A 17,256-nucleotide genomic window follows, 5' to 3' on the forward strand; every position below is an offset into this window, starting at 1 on the left:
GTACTACACTGAATGACAACTTGAGATACACATCGGTTAATCAGCTGTAGCCTATGGTTTATATGGGAATAATGATCTACATGAAGAGTCACTTGCTGGATGCCTTTTTGGAGTGGTTGTCAAACAAACCCTCAGGGGACCGTAGACAAATGAAACTTGGGTGGCTTTGTAGTAACAATAGTAGTTGCAGAGAATATATGTCATACAGATTGTCTTTGGGCTTGTCTCCATACTGGTATATTTAGCTGCTATGAAATTGCTTGAAATTCCATGTATTGGTCATTTAATCTACCACTATGCCAGAACTAAGGACCTATTATATAATTTCTGTATTTTCACAGCCTGGTTGACATCTTGGTTTCCATCATGTATATCTAGTTATGCAGCAATAGGGGACCATGATGATAGAGCGCTGTAAACCTAGGCCCTGGAGTCTGGGAAAGGTTGTTCTCAAACTCTATAAAGTGTTTATTTGCATTATTTGTACACTCAGAAATGGGTTATATAATGAACGTTTTAGGCTTGGACAGACCAACATGAGACCCCAACTTGCTCTTTTTCCAAGAAATCTTTAAAAGGACTAAAGACTTTAAAGGGAACCTGTCATGCCCCAAAGCGCTATTACCATGCAGATATAGGGTTAATTTGCAGGTTAATATCATTCTAAAGCCATGTGATTGCTGCATTGAGAGCCCTGCTGCCAAGAGAAAATTAACTTTATTCTTCCCAGCAGCCTCTGGCTCTCAGTCATAGAGATGTGCAGCCGGCTCGGGTTCAGTCACCGCTCAGTACATAATGAGTGATTACTATAACCACACCAAAGCACTGCCTGACAGCTGGCTCTGTACTGATGCAATGCTGAAACGGCTGTCAGTCAGTGCAGGGAGTGGTTAGAGCCGTCATTCACTATGTACGTGCCGGCCGTGCCTCTATGACTGAAAGCCAAGGCTGCTGGGAGGAATAAAGTTAATTTCTCCTGGTAGCTAGGCTCTCAGTGTGGCAACCACAAGGCTTTAGAAAAATATGAATCTGTATATTAACCCCATATCTGCAGATCAATATCATTGTTTGACATGACAGGTTCCCTTTAAATTTACAGGTTCTTTCTGTGCTAAGATGCATTTCCCTTATTATATCTTTTGTGTAACTATTTGAACACAGAGGTTAGTTTTGACCTTCTAGATGATGTTGACGAACTGGTCATTGATGAATTGACTAAGATGTTGTCTGGATGCTGTCTGGATTTTGTAACTAAATATTAAAGCATACCTGTTGTTTCTGAAAACTTTTCAGAATAAGATTTCAAGGCTGTGTACACGAGGAACGTCACTATTTCCGGCCATTATATGAGTCCTGCATCCTACTCTTATATCCTGCATTTATCATCAGTTTTCCCCTTTATGTCTAATTTTCAGTTGTTTCTGAACTAGTGGGAGGAGACTAGCTGCTATGAAGTCTTCAATACACAGTATACAGAAAGAGATTGATTCCTGCTCTTCTTTTTCTATAGCACATAGACAGAAACATCAGCAGCATAATGAAAGACAGTACTGAGCTGGGCAGCTGTGAATCCAGCACTGAAGTGAAATTTGCTGAAAGTTGCAGCACAATCTGCCTGGTCTCTCACTGTGCTCAGTGCTGCTTACTAGTCTTCCTCTTTTACCTCTCCTGTTAATATAATAGGCGATGTAACCTGACACCTCACTAAACTGGCAGTTTGACCAAGCTGTTTTTTATTTCAGAGTGGATCATGAGTTCAGGAAAAGTGTCTCATAAGTGGAGAAAAGAATATTTCTCTCATAACATATATTACAGTTGTTGTTTTTTTTTAAAATTTGCTTGTAATATTGATTTACTTTAAGTTTGTTGAAAAGACAAGTGACCATTTGAGCCTAAGGCTGGAGTCACATGAGCGTATAAAAATTGGTCTGATTTTCATCCAGAAAAGTGAAATGATGTATTCTCACTTGCCATTCATGTGCTGTCTGTTTTTTTTTACAGCAGCAGCTATAAATCATTTACAGGATCATTTACAGTTTCCTACGTTACAGACATGCAATGTACTGTATCTCTAAAAATTGTATGCCATACTGATGGTCCATAAAGTGTGATTTTTTTTCTCGCACCCATGTGATTTCGGAGTGAAATTGCAGCATGTATCTTAGAATAGAGCTGAGAAAAAGTACGCACATCTACACTGCCTAACTGAATAACTTTGGTCTGAGAGCAATTCCTCTTTTTACCGGATTGCATTCGTGTGAGTTGTACGCTCATGTGAGTGAGCCTTTAATCTTGACATTTACGGTATAATGAGCACATGCAGCTGGTGCAGAGTTTGCCTACGTAATTCTCGGTTTTGGTAAGTCGGTGTATATTTTGTAGAAAATTAACGTTTTGTGTTTTCAATCCAGTTTGCTATCATTTTTATTTGGAGCCATGAGACAGAAATAATATAGAGAGAAATGAGACAGGTGTTAATGACACACAGGCTTAACCCATTAATGACAGCCAATACGTCTTTTAACTGACCTGAGATATAAGAGAATAGCCTACACTATAGCTGACAACTTGCTGCATCAGCCACGATCAGTGTTTGCACCTTCCATATCTGTTTAACCCCTTAGATGCTGCTGTTAATAGTGACTACTTCATATAAATGGTTAACAGTGTGTGGGGGCTCCCTCTTTATGCCCATCGGCACCGAGAGATCATAATTGTGTGGTCCTGATGTTTGTCATGGCAATTCACGACCAAATAGCGGCCTTAGAGTCTGACGGCTGTAGTAATCTGTTCAGAAGTTAGATGCATTTAGGTGGTAAAAATACACACCACTTTGCATTAATTCCTGTAAAGCACCTGAAGGGTTAATAAAGTACCTGACTGCAGTTTTCAATATGTCAGGGGGTGCTGTTTTTAAAATGGTATCACGTTTGGGGGTTTCCCAATATATGAGACCACTAAAGTCACTTCAAACATGGATAAGTCCCGAAAATATTTTTTTGTAAATTTCCTTGAAAAAATGAAAAATTGCTACTACATTTTTAAACTTCCTAAAATGCTAACAAAATGAAAGAACATTTTACAAATGGTGCTGATGTAAAGCCGACATGTGGGAAATGTTATTTATCTCAACCATAAGGCTACTTTCACACTAGCGTCGTGCACTGCACGTCGCAATGAGACGTGCCGACGCTAGCGTTGAAAGCGCCGCACAGCGGGGGCAGCGGATGCAGCTTTTCAATGCATCCGCTGCCCCATTGTAAGGTGTGGGGAGGAGGGCGCATGCGCGGTCGGAAATGGCGGACCGTCGGCACAAAAAAAACGTTACATATAGCGTTTTTTTGTGCCGATGGTCCGCAAAAACACGACGCATCCGTCGCACGACGGATGCGACGTGTGGCAATCCGTCGCAAAGCGTCGCTAATGCAAGTCAATGGAGAAAAAACACATCCTGCAAGCACTTTTGCAGGATGCGTTTTTTCACCAAAACGATGCATTGCGACTGAGGCCAAACGACGCTAGTGTGAAAGTAGCCTTAGAAAAACATGATAATGTTGTTAATTCTATGAAACAGTGAAAGCCTGATGGAGTCTGTTGTTTGGCTGTCTCCTGTCTGGCTGCCTCCTGTCTGGCTGCCTCCTGTCTGGCTGCCTCCTGTCTGGCTGCCTCCTGTCTGGCTGTCTCCTGTCTGGCTGCCTCCTGTCTGGCTGCCTCCTGTCTGGCTGCCTCCTGTCTGGCTGTCTCCTGTCTGGCTGCCTCCTGTCTGGCTGCCTCCTGTCTGGCTGCCTCCTGTCTGGCTGTCTCCTGTCTGGCTGCCTCCTGTCTGGCTGCCTCCTGTCTGGCTGCCTCCTGTCTGGCTGTCTCCTGTCTGGCTGCCTCCTGTCTGGCTGTCTCCTGTCTGGCTGCCTCCTGTCTGGCTGCCTCCTGTCTGGCTGCCTCCTGTCTGGCTGCCTCCTGTTTGGCTGTCTCCTGTCTGGCTGCCTCCTGTCTGGCTGCCTCCTGTCTGGCTGCCTCCTGTCTGGCTGCCTCCTGTCTGGCTGTCTCCTGTCTGGCTGCCTCCTGTCTGGCTGCCTCCTGTCTGGCTGCCTCCTGTCTGGCTGTCTCCTGTCTGGCTGCCTCCTGTCTGGCTGTCTCCTGTCTGGCTGCCTCCTGTCTGGCTGTCTCCTGTCTGGCTGCCTCCTGTCTGGCTGCCTCCTGTCTGGCTGCCTCCTGTCTGGCTGTCTCCTGTCTGGCTGCCTCCTGTCTGGCTGCCTCCTGTCTGGCTGCCTCCTGTCTGGCTGTCTCCTGTCTGGCTGCCTCTTGTCTGGCTGCCTCCTGTCTGGCTGTCTCCTGTCTGGCTGCCTCCTGTCTGGCTGCCTCCTGTCTGGCTGTCTCCTGTCTGGCTGCCTCCTGTCTGGCTGCCTCCTGTCTGGCTGTCTCATCTGTGGCTGTCTCTTGTCTGTCTCCTTTTCCTCTATGAGCCTGCTTGGCTACCTTTGCTTTTTATCACAGCCATAGGGTCTCCGGTGTGACTCCAAGATGAGATGGAGGCACCCACCAACATAATATTATATTGCTTGATACTTCATTAAGGCATTTTACCACCATTTTTCCCTTACAAACTGGCTTCTACCTCACTTGGTTCCTCTTTATTCATTTGCTCTGGGTCAATACATCCTACATAATAAAAACCAATTTTTTTCTAATTAGGTTGAGGTAATAGCTGATAACTCAAAATTAGTTTTTCCGTGTATTATATATATTCCAATTCATGCAGATATTGCATTCAGAGATGCTACTTTTTCCTGAAATTGTAATCTTTAGGAACAGATTTCGCAGAGTGAAATTTGTTTTGACACCTTAAGGCCATATTCACATGTTGCGTTTTTGCTGCGATTTTTTTTTCTGCAGGCAAAACCTGTTCTCTTGGCAGTAAAGAAGCTGCTTAGGCTACTTTCACACTAGCATTGTGCACTGCACGTGGCTATGCGTTTTTTTGAAGAAAAAACGCATCCTGCAAAAGTGCTTGCAGGATGCGTTTTTTTCTCCATTGACTTGCATTAGCGACGCAGTGCAACGCATTGCCACACGTCGCAACCATCGTGCGACGGTTGTGTCATGTTGCGTCGGACCGTCGCCACCAAAAAACGTTGCATGTAACGTTTTTTGGTGCGTCATCTACAGCATTTCCGACCGCGCATGCGCAGCCGGAACTCCGCCCCCTCCTCCCCGCACCTCACAATGGGGCAGCGGATGCGTTGAAAAACAGCATCCGCTGCCCCCGTTGTGCGGCGCTTCCACACTATGCGTCGGTGCGCTGCAACGTCGCATAGCGACGTGCAGTGCACGACTCTAGTGTGAAAGTAGCCTTAGGCCGGCGTCGCACTCAGCGTATGAAAATACAATCCGTATTTTACAGCCGTAATACGCAGAAATGTTCCCAAAATAGTGGTCCGTATGTCATCCGTAGGCAGGGTGTGTCAGCGTATTTTGCGCATGGCATCCTCCGTATGTAATCCGTATGGCATCCGTACTGCGACATTTTCTCGCAGGCTTGCAAAACCGACATCCAATGGATTTATGTGCTCAAATGTTTGTTAAAACATATATACAGTATGTATATATATATATATATATATATATGTCATTGAGCCACACACACACACATATATATATATATATATATATATACAGGTCCTTCTCAAAAAATTAGCATATAGTGTTAAATTTCATTATTTACCATAATGTAATGATTACACTTAAACTTTCATATATTATAGATTCATTATCCACCAACTGAAATTTGTCAGGTCTTTTATTGTTTTAATACTGATGATTTTGGCCTACAACTCCTGTACTACGGCCGTACAAGACCGTATATTACGGATGCGTAATATACGGCTGATAGGAGCTGGGTCATAGAGAATCATTGGGCCGTGTGCAATGCGTATTTTACGGACGTAGTTTATGTGCTCATACGTGCGTAAAACTCACTAGTGTGACGCCGGCCTTACACAGAGCAGGGTTTGGTGTGTTTTTGCTGCATTTTTTGTGGTGCAGATCACGTGTCTTGTCTACAATGCTTGTTTAAGAAAGTTCGTTTTAGACACCAAAAAACGCTGCAAAAATGCTGTACAAAAACAAGTGTGTGCATGAGATTTCTGAAATTTGAATAATTTGCACAAAATAAGCAGGAAAATAAAATACAGAAAAAATGCAACATGTGGACATAGCCTTAGGTTTCCGAATCATTCTTTACTGTATACAATTCCAGTGCAAGGATGAAATAAATACATTTAATGGATTTGTCTCCAAAGTAAATGATAGCGCATTTCTTGAATATTCCATGTCTTACTTATTATAGGGGTCTGGAATGGAGTCTCCCACCGATTCTTATAATACAGAATTACCATAATCACAAAGTGCTTGTAACACAATAATATTAGGAGGTTTACACACGAGGTGTTATTTTTTACAACAGTCTTAAGGTTATTAGGCTGGCATATATCTCTTTCAGAAACTAGTGATGTTTGAATGGATTCATGGATGCTTTGATTTTTGCTCAATTAACCACAATTTACATATTTAGTAACTCAACTTGCTCCAGTTTTGCAACAGACGCTTTATGCAAAGCATAAATGCCAGCTTGGTTCACATTGTCAAAATACACTCGTTAATCAAACAATATATTTAAAATGTAGAAAACAATACAATTCAGAAACCTTTGATCTTCAGTAGTGGATTTGTAATGGTACTTATCACTTAGAAAAAATATCGTAATTACATGTCAAAAGTTTTAATTGATGTTCTGAGTCCTGGAACTCCTCTGATTGCTAAATCTAAGGGCAGGGGCGAGTACGATACAACAAAACATCATATCGCACTCAGACCAATGCTAGTTTATGGGCCCATGCACATGTCAGATTTTTTCCTTGGACTGAATCAGTGCGACCTAGGAAAAAAATTGCATCGTGACCAGGTTGGATCCAATTATTAGATCACAATTGACCATGCAATTCAATGAGTTCATGGAAACCATCGGTCTGCACTCAGATGGCATCTGAGTGCAGTCTGATTTCCTCAGACTGACAGAATGGGGAAGATGGAGAAATTGTTTTCTCCATCTTCTCCTTATCTGAGAGAATTGGATCACACTAAGATCACACTCTGATCAAACTCTATGTGCTTTACATACATAATTAACCCAATTCTCTTGGATGAGATGACAAACACTTGTCTGCCCATTCCCTCAGAGAAAGAAGAATTCAGGAGACCACTGTTCCACTTTGTTTATGATCAACTCTGTACAGCTTTTCTCAGAGAGCGTAGTGCGGGCTTTGGGGTTCCAAGTTTATATACTTTCTTTCAATTAATTGAAAGTCTATAAAAAAGGGAGTGAAACCCTGCATCCATACTGCACTCACTGCGCTCTCAAGTGTAGACTTTCTGATGATCCATACACAACTCCGTTCAATCTCTGAGAAAAGCTGTCTGGATAGTAACAGTTAGGCCGGCCTCACACTCAGCGTATGTAAATACAGTCCATTTTTTACGGCCGTAATACGCAGAAAAGTCCCCAAAATAGTGATCCGTATGTCCTCCGTAGGCAGGGTGTGTCAGCGTATTTTGCGCATGGCATCCTCCGTATGTAATCCGTATGGCATCCGTACTGCGATATTTTCTCGCAGGCTTGCAAAACCGACATCTAATGGATTTATGTGCTCAAATGTTCGTTAAAACATATATACAGTATATATATATATATATATATATATATATATATATATATATATATATATATATATATATATATATATATATATATATACACTCACCGGCCACTTTATTAGGTACACCATGCTAGTAACGGGTTGGACCCCCTTTTGCCTTCAGAACTGCCTCAATTCTTCGTGGCATAGATTCAACAAGGTGCTGGAAGCATTCCTCAGAGATTTTGTTCCATATTGACATGATGGCATCACACAGTTGCCGCAGATTTGTCGGCTGCACATCCCAAAGATGCTCCATACAAGGCAGGATGGATCCTTGCTTTCATGTTGTTTACGCCAAATTCTGACCCTACCATCCGAATGTCGCAGCAGATATCGAGACTCATCAGACCAAGCAACGTTTTTCCAATCTTCTACTGTCCAATTTCGATGAGCTTGTACAAATTGTAGCCTCAGTTTCCTGTTCTTAGCTGAAAGGAGTGGTACCCGGTGTGGTCTTCTGCTGCTGTAGCCCATCTGCCTCAAAGTTCGACGCACTGTGCGTTCAGAGATGCTCTTAGGCCTACCTTGGTTGTAACGGGTGGCGATTTGAGTCACTGTTGCATTTCTATCAGCTCGAACCAGTCTGCCCATTCTCCTCTGACCTCTGGCATCAACAAGGCATTTCCGCCCACAGAACTGCCGCTCACTGGATTTTTTTTCTTTTTCGGGCCATTCTCTGTAAACCCTAGAGATGGTTGTGCGTGAAAATCCCAGTAGATCAGCAGTTTCTGAAATACTCAGACCAGCCCTTCTGGCACCAACAACCATGCCACGTTCAAAGGCACTCAAATCACCTTTCTTCCCCATACTGATGCTTGGTTTGAACTGCAGGAGATTGTCTTGACCATGTCCACATGCCTAAATGCACTGAGTTGCCGCCATGTGATTGGCTGATTAGAAATTAAGTGTTAACAAGAAGTTGGACAGGTGTACCTAATAAAGTGGCCAGTGAGTGTATATATGTCATTGAGACACGTATATATATATATATTCTGTATTTCTATTTAATTCAGCGCGATATATGTGAAAAGCCGGTAATTCAATTGTCGGCTTTTCATTTCTCCTTCCCAAACCCGACAGGATATGAGACATGGTTTATTGGCCCCCCCTGGCTAAAAACATCTGCCCCCAGCCACCCCAGAAAATGCACATCTGGAAGATGCGCCTATTCTGGCACTTGGCCACTCTCTTCCCACTCCCGTGTAGCGGTGGGATATGGGGTAATGAAGGGTTAATGTCACCTTGCTATTGTAAGGTGACATTAAGCCAGATTAATAATGGAGAGGCATCAATTATGACACCTATCCATTATTAATCCAATAGTACTAAATGGTTAATAAAACACACACACATGATTACAAAGTATTTTAATGAAATAAAGACACATGTTGTTGTAATATTTTATTAGACTCTTAATCCATCTGAAGACCATCGTCCTGAAACAAAGTTAAAAAAACAAACAACAATATTCCATACCTTCCGTTGTTAGGTCCCACGAAGTAAATCCATCTGAAGGGGTTAAATCATTTTACAGCCAGGAGCTGTGCTAATGCACTCGCTCGTGCCTGTAAACCCCCGGGTACTGAAAGGAAAGCGGGGTGACCTGTAGTTACCTTGAGTTGCAATGATGCGCCCTCTGCTGGATGTCCTCATATGAACTCGAGCGTGGGAACTTTTCCAAGGCTCCAGTTCATGAGGACATCCAGCAGAGGGCGCCTCACCGCAACTCAAGGTAACTACAGATCACCCAGCTTTCCTTTCAGTACCCGGGGTTTACAGGCACGAGCGAGTGCATTAGCACAGCTCCTGGCTGTAAAATGATTTAACCCCTTCAGATGGATTTACTTCGTGGGACGTGACAGATCATCGGAAGGTATGTATATTTTTCGTTTATTATTTTTCAGAGAGAGGGTCTTCAGGTGGATTGAGAGAGCAATAAAATATTAAAACAACCTGTGTGTTTATTTCATTAAAATACTTTTTAATAATGTGTGTGTTTTTTTAACCCTTTCATACAATTGGATTAATAATGGATAGGTGTCATAATTGACGCCTCTCCATTATTAATCTGGCTTAATGTCACCTTACAATAGCAAGGTGACATTAACCCTTCATTACCCCATATCCCACAGCTACACGGGAGTGGAAAGAGAGTGGCCAAGTGCCAGAATAGGCGTATCTTCCAGATGTGCCTTTTCTGGGGTGGCTGGGGGGGCAGATGTTTGTAGCCGGGGGGGTGCAATAACCGTGGACCCTCTCTAGGCTATTAATATCTGCCCTCAGTCACTGGCTTTACCACTCTGGCGGAGAAAATTGCGCGGGAGCCCACGCCAATTTTTTCCGCCATTTAACTCTTTATTTTACAAGCTACAGCGCTCAAATGTTGCACATACACACTACTAACATTAGTAGTGTGGAATATGCAAAAAAAAAAGAAAGGGATATGAGATGGTTTACTGTATGTAAACCATGTCTCATATCCTGTCGGGTTTGTGAAGGAGAAATGAAAAGCCGGCAATTGAAAAGCCGGCTTTTCACTAACACCGCTGCGTATTTCTTGCAAGACACACTGCTGGTCCGTATGGAATCCGTATTTTTCTCGCCCCCATAGACTTTCATTGGCGATTTTTTTTTGCGCAATACGGTGACAAACGCAGCATGCTGCGATTTTCTACGGCCGTACAAGACCGTATATTACGGATGCGTAATATACGGCAGATAGGAGCTGGGCCATAGAAAATCACTGGGCCGTGTGTTATGCGTATTTTACGGATGTAGTTTATGTGCTCATACGTCCGTAAAACTAGTGTGAGGTCGGCCTTATAGTGTTCAGCTGAGAGCTTCTGCCCCTTGGTTTTATTGAGGTTCTCAGCATCTAGACCCTTATCAAAATTTTTGTTCCTCTGTTACTCCAAAAAGCAACTTTGTTGTATTATGCAAATGGTGGTTCTCAGTGCACCCTTGGTGTGGCTAAATGCTTTGGTACACCATTCCAAGGCGCCATTAGAATATTGTCATTTATTCTTTGTTGATTGAATATGCAAATTGCATCTTCAGAGATAAAGAGGACTTAAACTCTATAGCACCACCTTTTGGAAGTAGCGATCCTACAAGTCACAATCAATCCTTTAACGAGTCGTGCAATATGACTTGTTGATTGAAAACACTGGCAAGCCCAGAGTCAGTGCTGTCTCATGATAAGCCTCAGATATGTGATCATTGTCCCTGTGCAGGAGAGAGCACAGTCATCACTCTCTCCTCGCTTCTGACATTGCTTGTCTCCTCTGCCAGCACTTTAGTGGAGAGAGCACAGACATCCCTCTCTCCTCACATCTGACATTGCTCATCTCCTCTGCTAACACTTCAATGGAGGAGAGAGCACAGACATCACTCTCTTCTCACTTCTGACATTGCTCATCTCCTCTGCTAACACTTCAGTGGAGGAGAGAGCACACACATCCCTCTCTCCTCACATCTGATATTGCTCATCTCCTCTGCTAACACTTCAGTGGAGGAGAGAGCACAGACATCACTCTCTCCTCGCTTCTGACATTGCTCATCTCCTCTGCTAACACTTTAGTGGAGGAGAGAGCACAGACATCACTCTCTCCTCGCTTCTGACATTGCTCATCTCCTCTGCTAACACTTCATTGGAGGAGAGAGCACAGACATCACTCTCTCCTCGCTTCTGACATTGCTCATCTCCTCTGCTAACACTTCATTGAAGGAGAGAGCACAGACATCACTCTCTCCTCGCTTCTGACATTGCTCATCTCTTCTGCTAACACTTCAGTGGAGGAGAGAGCACAGACATCACTCTTTCCTCGCTTCTGACCTTGCTCATCTCCTCTGCTAACACTTCAGTGGAGGAGAGAGCACAGACATCACTCTCTCCTCGCTTCTGACATTGCTCATCTCCTCTGCTAACAGTTTAGTGGAGGAGAGAGCACAGACATCACTCTCTCCTCGCTTCTGACATTGCTCATCTCCTCTACTAACACTTCAGTGGAGGAGAGAACACACACATCACTCTCTCCTCACATCTGATATAGCTCATCTTCTCTGCTAACACTTCAGTGGAGGAGAGAGCACAGACATCACTCTCTTCTCACTTCTGACATTGCTCATCTCCTCTGCTAACACTTCAGTGGAGGAGAGAGCACAGACATCACTCTCTTCTCACTTCTGACATTGTTCATCTCCTCTGCTAACACTTTAGTGGAGGAGAGAGCACAGACATCACTCTCTCCCCGCTTCTGACATTGCTCATCTCCTCTGCTAACACTTCAGTGGAGGAGAGAGCACAGACATCACTCTCTTCTCCCTTCTGACATTGCTCATCTCCTCTGCTAACACTTCAGTGGAGGAGAGAGCACAGACATCACTCTCTTCTCACTTCTGACATTGCTCATCTCATCTGCTAGCACTTCAGTGGAAGAGAGAGCACAGGCTTCACTCTCTTCTCACTTCTGACATTGCTCATCTCCTCTGCTAGCACTTCAGTGGAGGAGAGAGCACATACATCACTCTCTCCTCGCTTCTGACATTGCTTGTTTCCTCTGCTAGCACTTCATTGGAGGAGAGAGCACACACATCACTCTCTCCCCGTTTCTGACATTGCTCATCTCCTCTGCTAGCACATCAGTGGAGGAGAGAGCACAGATATCACTCTCTCCATGACGATGACAGAGCTCAGGTATAATTGTGTAACAATGTCAGTAATTTCTGTGCTTAATCCTGCACTGAAATGATAGAAGAGGACACAAGCAATGTCAGCAGTGAGAGGAGAGTGATTTGTGAGCTCTCTCCTATAATGCTATATGTTGTGAAGTGTTAATTTGGGGTTACAGACTACCTTTAAAGGGAATCTGTCATCAGGTTTTTGTTACCCCATCTGAGAGCAGAATGATGTAGAGGCAGAGGTGCTGATTCCAGTGATGTATCACTTACCTTGCTGTTTGCTGCAGTTTTGATAAAATCATTGTTTCATCAGTTCTCTGAATATTGAGCTCTGTTTAACCCCACCCACAGCACAGATTAACAGTTTTGTGTATGTACTGTGCATAGGAAGAAAGATGTCAGTTGTGGTGGAGATACAGAACTTATGAACATGATCATGTCTCTCTATACTGTTTATGGGAGATATCATAGCAGTTAATCACCACCCATTAGCTACAAGACAGCTAACATTTACATAGAGCCTGCAGAGGGGTGAACAATGTAGATAATCTATATATATAATTGTCTAAGGTCCATTTCTGTCTGTTTGTCTGTAACGGAAATCCCGCATCGCTGATTGGTCGCACCAGCCGCCCCCAACCAGTCAGCGACAGGAGCAGTCCGGCCACGAATTGGAGCGGGATTTGAACCACGCTTCGCTGATTGGTCGCGCCCGGCCGGGCGCATCCAATCAGCGAAGCGGTGTTTAAATCTCGCGCCAATATCGCTGATTGGTTGCGGCCGGCTGGTGCGACCAATCAGCGAAGCGGGATTTCTGTTACAGACAAACAGACTGTAACAGAAATCCCCCGTCACTGATTGGTCTCGCCCGGCCGGCCGCGACCAATCAGCGACAAGCTTTACTATTGATGCTGCCTATGCAACATCAATAGTAAAAAGATATAATGTTAAAAATAATAAAAAAAAATAAAAATTGTGCTATTCTCACCTTCCGGCGGCCCCCCGAAGCCTTCCCCATCCTCGCGATGCTCTCGGCAGCTCCGTTCCCAGTAATGCTTTGCGAAATGACCCCAGATGACATAGGATCACGCGAGACCGCTACGTCATCACGGGTTATTGTCGCAAAGCATCACTGGGAACGGGCCTGGGGGGAGCATCGCTAACTCCTGGGCTGGATCCAGGGGCTGCCGGAAGGTGAGTATGTATATATATTTTATTTTAATTATTTTTTTAACAGGGATATGGTGCCCACACTGCTATATACTACGTGTGCTATGCTATATACTATGTGGGCTGTGTTATATACTCCGTGGCTGTGCTATATACTATGTGGCTGCTATATACTACGTGGCTGTGCTATACACTACGTGGGCTGTGCCTGTGCTATATACTACGTGGCTGTGCTATATACTGCGTGGCTGTGCTATATACTACGTGGACTGTGCTATATACTACATGGATTGTGCCATATACTATGTGGACTGTGCTACATAGTACGTGAACTGTGCTATATACTACATGGCTGTGCTATATACTATGTGGACTGTGCTATATACTACATGGATTGTGCCATATACTATGTGGACTGTGCTACATAGTACGTGAACTGTGCTATATACTACATGGCTGTGCTATATACTATGTGGACTGTGCTATATACTACGTGGGCTCTGTTATATACTAGGTGGACTGTACTATGTACTACATGGCTGTGCTATATACTACGTGGACTGTGCTATATACTACGTGGATTGTGCTATATACTATGTGGACTGTGCTATATACTACGTGGACTGTGCTCTATACTATGTGGGCTGTGTTATATACTACGTGGCTGCTATATACTACATGGTTGTGCTAAATCCTACGTGGCTGTGCTATATACTATGTGGACTGTACTATATACTATGTGGATTGTGCTATATACTACGTGGACTGTGCTATATGCTATGTGGATATGTTATATACTATGTGGACTTTACTATATACTGCGTGGACTGTACTATATACTACATGGATTGTGCTATATACTATGTGGACTGTACTATATACTATGTGGACTGTAATATATACTATGTGGGCTGTGTTATATGCTACGTGGGCTGTGTTATATACTTCATGGCTGTGCTATATGCTACATGGCTGTGCTATATGCTACATGGCTGTGCTATATGCTATGTGGGCTGTGTTACATGCTATGTGGCTATGCTATATACTACGTGGGCTGTTATATGCTACGTGACTGTGCTATATGCTATGTGGCTGTCTTATATACTACGTGGCTGTGCTATATGCTACATGGGCTGTGCTATATGCTACGTGGGCTGTTATATGCTATGTTTACATTTACTGAACAAGTTCTGTCATACATATTCTAGAATACCCGATGCGTTAGAATCGGGCCACCATCTGTTGTCATATAATGGCCAGAAATTATGCTAGCCATTATTCACACAAACATGCAAAGAATCAAACATGACTGTGTATTCTGAAAAATAACCTGAAATGACAGATACAATTTTTAAAATAGCGGACGCCCGCATGGTGAACCACTGCAGCCTCAAGTACGACAATTGCAGATTAGTAAAGAAGAAAAATCAGTAGGAAATGTGTAATGGCTGCAAAAAATACAGGTTTACCCCTATCTCTTGATACGCTCGCTGCTGCAAATGAGTCGTCGATTGGTCAGTGAACAAATAACACTATATGAGGCCTCTATAGGGTATAATTGGATGTTTTTTGCCATTTTCACCCTATGCAATGGAACCAATTGACTTTTACCACTGATACTTATATTTTAGTCTAATTATTTCCATGTTTAGTCGAGATTCATGATAATATACCCAAATGTATAGATTTCTGGACATGGATTGTCTCCAATAATAAATAATTGAGTAAATGCACCATTTTGTTAGTCTATATAACTCCAGGTTGCTACATAATGCAACCCGTACATTGAACTAAATCCTCCTTTTCATTGTCCTACGTAAATACCGTTTTCCTTATAGTCCTCACGTGACATTTCTATACAGATTTTATGATGAATAAATGAAGCAGATGGGGGAATGTTGCAGGTGCCTGTTCAACATTTGGATGATCTCTCCTCTGCGCCGAACAACATTTAAATCAATATCGCTTCTTTCAATAGAATTTCACTAAAGCCTTATCTTGTAGTTCAGGAGAGCAGGCTACATGTTCCTATCTGATCATAAGACGCAATGTTTGGTAGCAGAAGCCAGGTATTATCTTTGAGAAAAACGTTTTCCCCTGGAAAAACACGGATTTATAAGCGATGACTACTAGTTGTTGTTTTAATACGAGAAATGTTTTCTTTTATTGCTCGCCTGTCTCTTTTCGTGACATTTTTCGTCTTTGACAAACGTAGCATCTGTCACCTTCAAAGATTACATATCATCAAGCAGTTTTCTATGTTTGAAAAAAAAATGATGGATACCTTTTGAGACATTTTTGTTGACCTGAATACATGTATTTTTGAGTAAAAAGCATTTCTGCAGCAGGATTTGGTTACAAATGTTAGACAGTTAAGCTACAGTACATAGCAGACTGAGTTAAAGAGGTTGTCCCCTACTTTATCATTGATGACCTATCATTAGGATAGGTCATCAATGTCTGATTGGTCCGGGCCCGACAAATCAATAGAAGGCAGAAGTTGCAGTACCTGCCCACGGCCACTATCCAAAGACGGAGCAGCTCCACAACTGGGCAGTTCTGGCTGGTGGCCACCGCCACACTTAAGGTACCGTCACACTAAGCGACGCTGCAGCGATACAGACAACGATGCCGATCGCTGCAGCGTCGCTGTTTGGTCGCTGGAGAGCTGTCACACAGACCGCTCTCCAGCGACCAACGATGCCGAAGTCCCTGGGTAACCAGGGTAAACATCGGGTTGCTAAGCGCAGGGCCGCGCTTAGTAACCCGATGTTTACCCTGGTTACCAGTGTAAAATGTAAAAAAACAAACACTACATACTCACCCTCTGATGTCTGTCACACGTCCCCCGGCGTCCGCTTCCTGCACTGACTGAGCGCCGGCCCTAACAGCAGAGCGGTGACGTCACCGCTGTGCTGTACTTTCACTTACGGCCGGCGCTCAGTCAGTGCAGGAAGCGGACGGCGGGGGACGTGTGACAGACATCAGAGGGTGAGTATGTACTGTTTGTTTTTTAACATTTTACACTGGAAACCAGGGTAAACATCGGGTTACTAAGCGCGGCCCTGCGCTTAGTAACACGATATTTACCCTGGTTACCATTGTAAAACATCGCTGGTATCGTTGCTTTTGCTGTCAAACACAACGATACACGGCGATCTGACGACCAAATATAGTTCTGAACTTTAATCAACGACCAGCGATATCACAGCAGGATCCTGATCGCTGCTGCGTGTCAAACACAACGATATCGCTAGCCAGGACGCTGCAACGGATTGCTAGCGATATCGTTTAGTGTGACGGTACCTTTAGAGTAGCTGACCGATTGCTCAGTAGAAGATAGATAAGAGTTAGAAACTGGCCTCAACTGGTGGCACTATAGAGTTCAAGTCCTCTTTCTCTTTGAGGAAGGAATTTGCATATTCATGATTTAATAATTATTACAATGTATGTGGTAAATCCAAGAACATGCCATGCAAGATCATCACATGATGTATTATTATTATTTATTCCATGGCGCTTTACATGTGAGGAGGGGTATACATAATAAAAACAAGTACAATAATCTTAAACAATACAAGTCATAACTGGTACAGGAGGAGAGAGGACCCTGCCCGCGAGGGCTCACAATCTACAAGGGATGGGTGAGAATACA

This window comes from Ranitomeya variabilis, chromosome 8, assembly GCF_051348905.1.
Source record: "Ranitomeya variabilis isolate aRanVar5 chromosome 8, aRanVar5.hap1, whole genome shotgun sequence".
Taxonomy (NCBI): domain Eukaryota; kingdom Metazoa; phylum Chordata; class Amphibia; order Anura; family Dendrobatidae; genus Ranitomeya; species Ranitomeya variabilis.